This window comes from Rhinolophus sinicus, chromosome 16 (assembly GCF_057876585.1).
Source record: "Rhinolophus sinicus isolate RSI-liver-muscle chromosome 16, RSI-T2T, whole genome shotgun sequence".
Classification (NCBI taxonomy): Eukaryota; Metazoa; Chordata; class Mammalia; order Chiroptera; family Rhinolophidae; genus Rhinolophus; species Rhinolophus sinicus.
Window position 1 is genome coordinate 9,811,857 of NC_142516.1, and position 13,449 is coordinate 9,825,305.

A 13,449-nucleotide genomic window follows, 5' to 3' on the forward strand; every position below is an offset into this window, starting at 1 on the left:
TGCTGCTAAAAATCTGGCAGTCCACCCCTGCCTTAAGGTTGCAAACTCAGAGAAGACCTACTGGGATCACGGAGAAACAAGATCACAGCATTTGTTTTAACATTTAGGCATTTGACATATGCATTAAGAAATACTGCATTTGCTTGTCAGTTTCCTGGGGCAGCAGGAGTCTGTGGCTGCCCCTGTGGGTTGCCACTCAATTGCTGTACCCCACTTCCTTTCTTGCTCATGGAACCCTCATTTTGGTTGACCACTGGGCACCTGTATGATGCATCAAGACCCTTCCTCACCACAAGGAGGGAGGAAATCTTTGGTCACTAATGAGAATCAATCACAGTGATTCTATCCCTCTTGCCAGTGATTGATTAGGGCACTGGTGACAGGCCTGTGACATGACACTGCCCATTAGGCAGGAAGAAACATCTATGCGGGAAGAGGTTCTGGGGGAAGGTGTCCCTTTTGATTAGAAACAAAAAGACCTGCAGAAAAGCTGCCCCCTTCTCTTGGCTCTCTATATGGCTGTGTGAAGACATGACTCCTGGTACTACAGCAGCCATCTGAGAGCTGTGGGGACAGGCCTGGGGACAAAGGGAGCCCCCCAAGGGCACCTGCACTAGTCAGCTATTGCTACGATAATGCCTTGAAACAACTATCCTCCAAACTCAGTGACTGACAATAGGTATTTTTTTCTCATGCTCACAGGTCATGGGTGAGTAGGTTGATTGCAGTTCAACTAATTTTGGCGGGACTGGGCTGGGCACTCTGTTTCAGGCTGTGGGTTGGGTTCTGGTCTGTTCCACATGTGTTTATTATAGCAGGTAGGAGGGATGTACCCTCACCCCAGGGGAGAGGAGGCCAGTGAATATTTGCTGACCAACACTCCTCCCACCTATCACAGAGCCACAGACCTGGAAACAGCCTCGCCTACCTCAGTTTCCTCATCTGTGAGATAGGAAATTCTGCCAGTAGAGCTGGGGATGGCCAGGGGAAGCCGGGGTACAGGGAGGGGCTGCAGGGCACCTTAGAGAGAACTAAGCATTAGAAAACATGGAGCACAAAGGAGAATTCCAGATCTGAGGCAGTGGCTGGAACCTGAAGCCCCCCCGAACCCCACTCTCCTGGTGAGGTATGCACCCCACTCAAGGGAGAGAGTCGTGTGGTTTTGAATAAAAGAGCAGCTTCATCAAGCTCTGCGTCACTTTGGGGCTTACGCACCTCTGCTGCAGGGACCTCCTGACGGAGCAGAAACTGTTTTGTCACAGACCCAGGAGCTGCCTAGACCTCAAGCACTGGAGTCCTCAGTAACGGTCTGAGGCTGGGCCAAGGCCAAGGCCAGGTCTGGGTGGAGCAGAGGCTGGGGTGGCAGACTAAGTGCCTCAGAGGCCAGCTAAGGTGCCTGACAGGCCTGGAGAGGTCCATGGCCCAATGAGAGGGACAGAGGTCAACAGAAGCAAGTGCAGCCCAGTCAGGTTCAGGGACCCATGGAGATCCAGTTGGGGGAAACCAGAACTATTTCGTGGGTGTGGCAGGTGGGGGCTTTGAGGTGGACTGGAGTCCTGGGGCAAGGAGGGGGCCTGGGGCTGGGGGACTGGGTGGCATCTTCAGGTGACCATTTTGTACCCATAGGCTGCTGAGACCTAGACAGCTTTAGGTCATGGGCTGAGGTTCCCACGTCCAGTGTGCATGTCCACTGTGTGTGCAAATCCCCAGTGGTCAGAAGTAGGCAACAGTGAACATTCGCTCAGTGGATGAGAAAATAATAAGAAAGATAGCAGCAAAGCTGCTTCTGTCCACAGGAAGTGGTGGTGGTGGGGGTGCCAGAAGACCCTCAGAGGCATTTGCTATCCTATGGACTCCCGTGTGTCTCTGCTTCCCTCCCTTTGCTGTCTGGTATCCCCCACCTGCAGGGGGCAATGGCTGGTCTACGAGGAGTTTAGCCAGGTGACCACAAGGCTCAGTGATCAAGACGTTCTGAGTTTGTGGTTTCAACAGGTAAGTGCAGGCAACCTGACGTGTGTCCCAAATTAGTGATGTGGGTGTGGTAGGGTCGGGTGTGTCTCGCTGGGTGTGACCACAAGGCACTGGGGGCCACACTGGCAATGGCGGAGCATGGTGGTAGCAGGAGAAGAAGAAGGAAGGACAGGGGTAACGGGTGAGGACCACGGGAGCTTCTGAGATGTGAATTCAGGGAAGTCAAATGTGCCAGAGTCACTGCAACCAGCAGGGCCTTGGGTACTGGGTACTCTGCGCACATGAGCTCATGTAGGATCTTGTAACCACCCTGCTTTGAGGGGTTGCTGTCCTCTTTTCACAGAAGAGGAACCGGAGGCTCTGAGAAGGGAAGTAACGTGTGCTAGGATGAATGGGGATCAGGCAATAGCCGGATGACAGAGACCAAAGGGACAGGGGGAGTCAAGCTTGATTTAGGTCAAAACCGACCTCGGAGAGGGTCCATCTGGGCGGGCAGGTGTGGGGGGCAACGTTGTCCTCCTCCAGCCCTCCACCTCCCTTTCCTGAGGACTGCCCCTCCCCCAGCGTGGGCCCCACAGGTCCTATTGGAACCCACCTCTCTTCTCCCCTGATGGCACCTGGCTGGACCAGGGGTGGATGCTGACTCAAACTGGGCCAAACAACTTCTCTCTTTTGTGACTGGCATTGAGGTTCAGAGGTGTTGACTGCCTATTTGAAATGAGACATACAGCTGCGTCAGGCTGGCTATATATGGCCATATGTTCATGACATGGCAGAGAAAAGACTCGATTATAAAGAGGCTGAAATGTGCTTATGGGAGAGAGAAGGGGAGGGGAAGCAGAGTGGAGAGAGAGGGAGGGAGGGAGGCCACCTGAAAGAGAGGAGTCTGGACAAGCTGGGGCTGTTAAAGCCCAAGGATCACACTAAAACTGGCCGTGTGCTGTAAACCCGCTCTCCTAACAACAACATTGTCGCCAACAACTACAACAAAGCCTTAACGTGGAGTATTTGCCACTTTCCATGGTGTAAATATTCCCACCGTGGCTGATTTCAAGCTACCAACAAGATGTCACTGAACACAGAGCTGGGAAGAAAGAAGCTCCAACACAGCCAACCAGGGAAATGGGGATGCGTGACAATGGACACACGGGCAGGGGACAAGGCAACATCCCCATGGTATCACTAGAGGGACTTGGCATGGGTGGGCAGCTCCATTTAAAGGGACCGGAAGAGAGCGAGTCTCTGAACTGCCCACGGGCATGGGCCATCCTATGGCCCCAGGGGAAGACACTAGTGAGGCCCCAGCCTGGGAAATGGTCCTAGCCCACTTCTCAGAACCCTGGCCTGAGAGCAGGGCTGAATGAGCAGTCACAGGATGGGGAGTCTTTCATTCATTCATTCATTCATTCATTCATTCATTCATTCATTCAATAAGCAGTTAATGAGCTCCGACTCTGTGCCAGGCACAGTGCCAGCACGGGGTTACAACAGAGAACAAGACAGACACTGCCCTCCCCTTCCCTCGGGGACACTGGAGTCAGAAAGAGGATGTGGCAAGAAAACAGGTAGTGAAAATGCATTGTGAGACATGCTGGATGGAATGTACAGGGACCTGGGGACCTCAGGGAGGAATGTTCGATGGGGAGGGGGCATCAGGGAAGGCTGCCGAGGAAGCCTGGAGGTTAGCTGAGTGCAGGAAAGGTGTGGGGAGGGGGAAGGGAGAGTTTTCCAGGCAAGGGAACAGCCCGTGCACACCCCCCAGAGGTGCAAGGACTTTCAGTCTGGCAGGAGGGCAGGGAGGAAAGGAGAGTCCACAAGGGCCACAGAGCAGTCAGAGGCCAGCAGGGACTTTCAAGCTGAGGAATGCTGTGATCTGACGCCCCTCCCCCAAGATCATCCTGGCCACTCTGAAGGCAGAAGAGGGGCAGGGAAACAAAGTACAAACGTCCCAGCAAAAGCCACGCAGAGCTCAAGTTGCAGAGAAGAGGGACTGAGTCAAAACATTCCAGAGGTTGATGGGTGGAAGTGGGGGACAAGCAAATGAGTCATCAAGGTTCCTGGAGAGATTGTTGGTCTAAAAAATAGGGTGATGATGGCACTGTTTACCAAGGGGGGAGAGGAATAAGGTAGGGGGAGGGAAGCTCATTGTGGATGTTTTCCCATTTTTGACTTCATGCAAATTCACATGGCCCACTGCAAAACGCAAATGCAGAGCCCCCTGTTCAAGAACGATTACAAATTCCAAGATGGCAAGAGCAGAGCATTAAAACAAGCACGGGCTACACAAGCCATTATGTCCCTGAAGTCACCGCTGACAGAGGCCCTTGTTTTCCCAGTGCCACGTGCAGCTGAGGAACCTTTTGGATGACACTTAAACGGATGGCATCTAAAACCATGCAATCAGCTGAGGATGCGCCTAGGGACAGAGCGCGACAGAGGGCCCAACACCGAGCCCTGGGCACTCGAGCATTTAGAGGGGAGTGGAGGAGCAGAATCAAGGGGGGAATGAGAAGGAGTCAGAAACGTAGAAAACGAGAAGTGTGTGGCACGATGGGAAGCACGGAAGGAGAGTGTTTAGCAGGACAGAGCTTGACAGCCTTGAGCAGCACGGAGAGGTTGAGAGACGCATCCCCTGGATAAGAGTTGGGGTTGGGGGGATGAGGTCCTTGGGGCCAGTACTTCTCAAGTTTTAGTGTGACAAAATCACCTAGGGGTCTTGTCAAACTGTGAATTCTAATTCCTCAGGTCCAGGGAGGGGCCTGAGATTCCACATTTGTAACAAGCTCCCAGGGGATGCTGGTTGCTGGTCCGGGGACCACACTTTGAATAGCGAGTCCCTAGGGCAGTGGTTTTCAAATCTGGCTGCAGAGTAGCAGAACCTGGGGAGACTGACTAGCCAGCACAATGGGGGCTGATTCAATCAGAATCTCTAGGGGTGGGGCTGGGACTTTTTCATGTTCCACAGGTGATTCTAATGTGTCGTTAGGATCAAGGACTCCGGAGAATAAGCCAGTGCTTATTTGTGGCTGTAGAGAGCTCCACCCGCTTGCTCCTTACTCGCATGTTATTATTACATATTTACATTATGTATATTATTATTGTTATTATCATAATTTAATACTATTGTTCTTAGAGCTACCACTTATGCAACATATTGAGCTGGGTACTTTACATTCATCAACATCGTCCTTATTACTACGTTATTTTAAAAACAGGAAGAATTATTTCCTGTTTATTGAAAGCTTGCCCTGTACCAGACACTATGCTATGTGATTTGCATGCATTATCTTATTTCATAAGTGAAGAAACTGAGGTTCAGAGAGGTTAAGAAAGTTTCCCCTCATTGCACAGCTATATGTGGTGGGAGGCAGTTTGCAATCTCAGATCTGTGTGAATCCAAGTCCACGTTCTTATCCATTATTCTATAAAACTGTGTTTTCAAATGTTCCTGATTATAAAGATGATCTGAGATACTTGTTTAAAAATGCAGGTTCCTAGGACTCTTCCCCTGAAGAATATGATTTAGTAGCTCTGAACTGGGACTCAGGTCTCTATATTTTCATCTCCAGATTTTTATAGTCAGACGAGCTTGGAAAACAGTGGTAACGTACCTAATGATAGGATTGCGGTGTGCTCTTTCATTGTTGCCAGTTATTCATTCCCTCGCCTGTAAGAGGATTATACAACCCCACACTTGCCCCACCCCTGGATAGGCAGGAGTGTAGTTCTCACACCACTGCCAGGCTTGGCTGTGCGAGTTGCTCTGCCTATTGGAAAGTGAGTGACATGACATCCGAACGTCTAACACTAGCACTAAGTACAGCTGCACAGTTCAGCTTACTCTTGCACTTCTGCCATGAAAATGACATGTCCCAGAGAAGGGCTGTTCCTTCCACCTGGGTTCCAGAACAAGAAGTCACATGGGATACTGCTAACACGCAGTCCTTGTGAGAATAAAGATTTGTTGTTGTAGGCCTTTGTGATTGGTGGTGGTGGGGTGTTTGTTACACAGCCCAGCTGACTAATACACTATTTATAATATATAATCATAGTGACATCTATTGAGTACTTTTTATGTGTGAAGCACCAAAGAGGACTTCCAGAACAGCTTCAAAAAGTGGCAAGAATGATGGGATAAGTGTGTTTAAAGGGAGGGGGAGTATTTTGAGGAGGATTAATGTCAGTGTGTCTTTTACTGTAATACTTTTTTTTATAATTTAAACATTCACCATATTATTTTGTCACACCTCTCTAATCCTAACAAAAATAAACTCTAAGCTAGAGATTATTATCTCCATTTTAGAGATGAGGAAACTAAAGTTCAAAGAGTTGAAGTACCTTGCCTAAAGTTACATTGTCACAAGTGGCAGAGCCCGTCTGATTCCAAAGCTCTTACCCTATAACTGAACCTCCTTGCCCACTCCACTTCCGTCTCTTTCCTACCTCTCCCCTTCGCTTTCTGCTAGCATCAGTCTCAAGTGCAACCTGTTGGCAGAAAGAGACATTTACAATATCTAATTCACTTTAATTAAAATATATTTTAGTGTATTTTTTTCTGGGACATAACTCATTTTGATGGGAACCTATTGGATTTTAATGGGAAACCTATTAGAGGAACATATTGTGGTCTTTAATGAAGCTGGGCTGTGTGAAGAACCACCCACAGGTAATTAGACGCCCTCCAGGCCCTTGGGGAATAAAGTGAAATGAACTTCGGTTTGTTTAAGACAATTAGTGCAGACAATGATCTGGGAATGAATTAAATGGTCCTTGATTAGGAGCAGCTGTGCAGGTGGCGTCCTCAGGAAAATGGGACATGCAAGTGGGGCTTTTAAGAAAGAGTGATTATTAGTGCTTATCTGTTTATATTGGCAGCCAGCACTTCTGCCAGGCTGTCGGTTGGATCAAGTGGCTCCATTTCTCCACCCCACCTCTCCATGCTGCCTTCCCTGACTGACACATACTCCTTCTGGGTCTGCCAGGTGTCTCAAGGGGCCTGCCTACCTCTGGTAGCAGATGGGTGAATCCACGTTGGCAGGGCTGAGAGCCTCTACACTCCCACCGGTAGTTGCTTCCATATTGATGGGCACTTCTACACTGGTAGGTTGGGGAACCTCTGCATTTCTCAAAGATGGCTGTTTCTACACTGGTTAGAATACGTGCTTCTATACTTTAACACATGCATGTTTTTATATTTTATATTTGGCACAATGCTTCTAAAAGGAGGCATTGTCCCAGGTCTGGGATGGGCTCATGCTGGAATCCTGGGCAACTCCACATTGGGAGGAATAATAAATAGTACATTGACCATGCCAGGAACTTTTGGATTGTAGAGATGAGCATGTTTCTTTTTTGCCTTGCATGGGGGCCTCTGCACATGTGTCTGTGTCGGGGGTGCATCTTCAGCGGAAGAGTGGGAAGGCTGCCTGGAAGAAGAGACACCAAAATTGAGTCCTGGTGGGAGTAAGCATGAGGGCACTTCTATATTGACAGGAATAGAGCTCACAGCTGTAGGCGGAACAAAAGCATCTACAGTGGTTGAGCTGGGACTGTCCCCAGGGACAGGAACAGGTATGATTATCGTAAAAGAAAGAACTGGTGAGTCTTCGCATATATTGGCAGGGATGGGTGCTTCACACAGGCAGAAATGGGTGCACACTCACATCTGATAGAATGAGTGTTTCTAAAGATGGGCATGTCTACACTAGCAAGGATGGCCACTTGTATGCTGGCAGGGTAGTCCTGGAAAAGAATGGAGCTTTTATACTGAGAGAGATGGGTGTTTCTCCATTGGTGAGGACATCCTGTCTCTGACAATTTCTAATTCTTGACTAGTAAAACCAGAGCAAGTCCTTTCCCTCAGTCCTAGACCATTTGCTGAGCTAAGGGTGTCTCAGCTCATAGCATAGGGCCACTCTGATGAGAGACAGAGGAGGCAGCCACCCTGTGGGTGGTGTGAGCCAGGGAGAGACATGGAGAGAGGAAGCAGAGCCACTGGCTGCCGACCTGCCCAGGAGTGGACTAGGAAGGGAAGATCCCCCATCCTGTAGACCAGGAAGGGAGAGCCCAGAGTGGATTCCAAGCAACATTTTTGATACTCAGACCAGTGAGTCCAGAGAGGGTGGCAGCCAGGACCTCCCACCAACACCACGCATCCCTGAGCCCCTTCCCCAATCCCCTCACAGCTCTAGCTTCTGGCAGGGGCTGCTGTGAGATTCCCCATGCAACCCTGACACGGGGCTGTAGCTAAAACATTGGTCTGGCAGTTTTCCCTCTTTAAGTTGAAGTGTGATGTTGGCAGGCAGTGAGCTGTGGTGGCAGGCTGCCAGCGGGAGCATGTGTTGGAAATCCTTATTCCACGTTGCAGCAGTCTGGGGCTCCCCACCCACAAACTGCTCCAGAGCCAGCCAGCCATGGGGGCCAGAGCCTCCCACTGATGAAGAGCAGCCATGGAGATTAGAGGATGATAAGGCACAGAGGCTTAGAGAAGCCAGGGAGAGAGGAAGTCATGAACAGAGATAATCAGAACTGAGCTGGAGCCACAGAGAGACATAGAAACAGCCAGAGACAGAGACACAAAGAGAGACATAGAGACCCAAGGTCAGAGAGATCCACAGGAGAGAGAGAGAATACAGAATTTAAAGAAGATAAGCACAGGAGATTAGATAAAAATGACAGACTGGCTCCAGTCCTATCTCCCCAAGTCTCCAGTTGTAACAGGAAAAATATAAGTATTGATGTAAATGTATGCTATCTGTAACAGCTGTAGAACCTCAGAGACTCTGTGGAATTCCTAAGAGACAGAAAGTAGACAGGCTTGGATTGACAGAGGAACCCATAGCCCAAAACACATGAGGAGAACATCACCCCGCAAGTGGGGACTGGATCCAGGAATGAACTGAGCTTAGATTCAACAGCACCATGCCGTACCCAGCAGCAGGGGGACCTGGAGCAATTATGAGAGTGAGCAATTGAGAAGCTGCATTTAGAGGTGCCAGCCTGGCCCACCCCTGCCCACCTGTACCCACCCCCATTGCTCACACTGAATAGAGGAGTTTAACCACAAGCCAGAGCAGAGAGGGGGTATATTTGAGTCTGAGAGTCAGGAACATGCCCTGGGGTATCACAATGGGAAGTGGGCAGAAGACCAACTTCCATCACACACCACTGGTGGCATTCTTATATGGTGATTAACACACACAAGCTCTTGTGGTCAAAACCAGCCTTCAGAGACAGGCAGATAAGGATTCAAAGCAAAGCTGAGCAGAAAACCAAGAATATCCAAGCATTTGAGGTAAACCGACACTGCGAAAGAGAGATGGGTGTTTCTCATCAGATTTAACGAACAGAAGACCTAAGACCCAAAGGAATAGACTTAAGAGAGCAAACACAAACAGAAAGAAGACTTTACAGTAGTACAATTACCATCCCTAGGGAGATTGGGGAAAAAATACCCATAAATTGAGAATAGGCTGTTACTAAAATAAAGCACTGGGAGATCTTGAAATTTTAAGTAACTGTTCAAATTTAAAACTCAGTAGGTTGGCCAAATAATAGAATGAACATAGGTAAAGAGAAATTGGAATAAATGTAAAGATATGCAGCCCCTATGCCACTTCTGGGTATATGCTTAGAGAAACTCTTACATGTTTGTGTAAGGAAATATTATGAGTGTTCAATGCAGAACAGTTTGTAATAGCAAAAAATTAGGAACAACCAATAATGCAACAGATAATGAATAAACAAATTGTGGTTTGGTCACATTATAGAATCCTATACAACAGGCAAAATGAATTACCTAGAGGTATATGTATCCAAAAGGATAAATATGAAAAATATAATGCTGAGTGAAAGAAAAAAAAAGCAATTGCAGAGCAATAGATCGGTATAATATCTGTTATCTAAAGTTAAAACTTGAAAAACAATAGTATATACCTTTCTTGAATGCATTCAGCATAACATGGGTGTTTACTACAATAAAAATTTCATTTAAAAACATATATGGAAAGTGTGCATCCAAATTATATAAAGAACTCTTATAATGTGATAAACAGCACAATAAAAACGGGCAAAAGATTTGAACACAAATTCCACAAAAGGAGATACATGAGTGGCAATAATCACATGAAAAGATGCTCAGCTTCACTAGTCATTAGAGAAATATAAATTAAAATAATAACAAGGTACCATTACAAACTAAAGTAAAAAGACTGGCAATACCAAGTGTTGGCAATGGTATGGAGCAACTGGAACTCTCATGGATTGCTGGCAGGAATGCAAAATGGCAAGCCGCTTTGGAGAACAGTATGTTAGCATCTTATAAAGTTAAACACACACTTATCCTATAACACAGCAATTCTATTTCCAGGTATTTACCCAAGAGAAATTAAAACATGTCCACACAAAGATCTGCACATAAATGTCCATTGTGACATTTTTCAGAATCGACTCAAACTGGAAGTAATCCAAATGTTCATCAACTGGTGAATGGATAAGTGAATTATTGGATAAACATACCTGGGAATACTACTCAGCAATAAAACGTAATTAAACACTAATAATGCATTAAAAACATGGCTGAATCTCAAAAATATTATGCTATGTGAAAGAAACCCAATATAAAAGGCTATACACTGTATAATGACAGAAAGTAACTACTGTCTAGGACCAGGGTAGGAGTTGAGGATCAACTGCAAAGGGGAACAAGGAAACTTTTTGGGGTGACGCAATTGTTTCATATCTTGATTGTGATGGTGGATGCACAATTTCATGTAAATACCAACATTCATCAAATGGTACACTTAAAATAAGTGAATTATATAGCATACAAATAATACCTTAATGGAAAAGTAATTTAAAAATCATGAAAACCAACATAACTGATACCCCCTGAGAGGGAAGGAGGCAATGGAATGGGGAAGAGAACACAAAGAGCTTCAACTGAATTGGCAATATTTTATTTCTTAAAAATAAAAATATGAAGCAAATATAGCAAAATGCTAATAACTAACAAAGTTGGGTGGTGTGTACTAGTGTGTTGGTTATATTCTTTATACTTTCCTGCATTGTTGAAATATTTCAAAATTTTTTTGAAAGAATAAATTAGTGAGTTAAAAATAAGCTGAGGGATTCTCAGACTGTAGTGCAAAATGACTGAGAGATAAACAGAATGAAAAAAATAGTTAAATAACTTGGAGACTAGATACAGAAGTTTCAACATTTATCTAGTATTTAGTAGGAGTGCCATAAGCAGACAATAGAGAAAAGAAGATAAGCAATCAATCAATCAATAGGAGAACATTTCCCATAACTAGAGAAAGGCAAGAGTCTTCAGGTTCAGAGGATCAGTCAAGTGCTAAACAAAATAAATAAAGGGAGGGAGATTCACCCTCTGGAAAGAGAGTGGTAAAGATATCTCTTTGGCAACACTGGAAAATGATTGAAAGAAAGCTTCAAATTTCTGGAGAAAATTGTTTTGATCCTAAAATTCTATACCTCACCCAACTAAGCAAATTTATCATTCACAGACTCTCTGAAGGAACTACTCAAGAAGGTACTTCCATAAAAGAAAACAAAAATGAATACAAGACCAAAAAAAGACATGGGATACAGGAGACAGTGATTTGATTTGATTGATTGATTTTTATTTTATTTTTTTAAGGAGGGCGTAGCTCACAGTGGCCCACGCGGAGATCGAACCGGCAACCTTGGTGCCATCAGCACCATGCTCCAACCAACTGAGTTAACCGGCCATCCCCAGGAAACAGTGATTTTAAAAACAGTAAAACTCTGTGGTTAAGTCTCATTTTTAATGCATAATATAACAGCAGCAATGACACAACAACCCAGGAACTAAAGCTCCAGATGATCTCAATGTGGGATGTACTCAGGAGTGAGCATGGGGAGTGAAAGTGTTCTTCACTTGTTCAAAGAGAGGATGTAGATACTGAGGAACTCTAGACATATATAGAAAAAATGCAAGTTTAAATATGTGTTAAACATTTAAAGCGAAGAGATATCTTTTTCTGAGTAAGATACAGTAGGCGATGGCAGGCCAGTCCTATCACTACATTAACTAGGAAAAAAGAGAGGTAAATTGCAAAATCACATTATTAAAGATGTCACAAAGCCGTGGAAATGAGAACTAGTTGAACTAAAAGCCAGGGAGGGAAGAGCCATTCTTAGGTGAGTTGGTGATCAGCACTGTTTCCCTATTTGGGAGCATTTCCCAATTGTAAGTTTCATCTGAGGATCTTGTTTGACTGAAGCTGAGAGACTCTGCTGAAAGAAAAACAACAAAGCTTTTGGTGGTCTTGTAGGACTAGTGTGATGGTGGATACTGTAAGAGTCCCCAGTGCACGACTAGTGTTACCCACACAACATTTTTTGAGTTGGGGCTGTGTGAAAGTTTGAGTGGCTAGGCCAGAAAATTCTAAAAGGTCGAGTGAAATCTGTGGTTTCACAGTGCTTTGTCCCACCAGAGAGAGGAGACTGCCACAAATACTAGTGTTCTCCCCATCAAGAGGCTCAAACCCCCAACGGGAAGAACTGAATTTCTCACTGTCATTTAAGGCTGAGGAGACCGAGACCTTCCAGTTTCTCAATCAAAAGCCCCAAGGGCTATACCCAAAGAACAAGAATGAATCGGAGATAGACTAAGACTTACTAAAAGTGCAGCTCACCCTGACCCAGCTCAATCCTTCATTGAAATGATCAGCACCCCCATCTTTACTGCCTAAGAGAGAAACGGGGAAATTTTCATCTGGAGCACCTACTTGTACGATACTTTTAAACACAATGGATAGCAAATTTTTATCTATTGATTATTGGTCACATTTCCCTGCCTCTATACACATCTATCCTGTTTCCCCAAAAATAAGACCTCGCTGGACAATCAGCTCTAATGCATCTTTTGGAGCAAAAATTAATATAAGACCCAGTCTTATTTTACTATAACATAAGACCTAGTCTTATATTATATAATATAGTATAGTATAGTATAGTATAGTATAGTATAATATAATATAATACCAGGTCTATTAGTAATTTTTGCTCCAAAAGATGCATTAGAGCTGATTGTCCAGCTAGGTCTTATTTTCGGGGAAACAGGGTAGATGTGCACAGAAGCAGGGAAATGTGACCAATAATCAATAGAGAAAAATAAACAACAGATGCAAACACAGATGAAACAAATATTGGAGTTGCCAGATAACGACTTAATAACTATGATAAATGTGTTAAATGAAATCATGGAAAAGATGGACTAAATAAATGAAAATATGGATAATTTCAAGAGATTTGAAATTTATAAAAATAATCAAATGAGCATCCTAAAACAAAAATAGAAAAACTAAAATGAAAAACTCATTAAATGGGCTTAACAGCAGTTTAGATACAGCTGAAGAAGTAATTAGTAAAGTGGAAAATAGGTCAGAAGAATATATCCCATTGGTCAGAAGCATGGAGAGACTCAGAAAA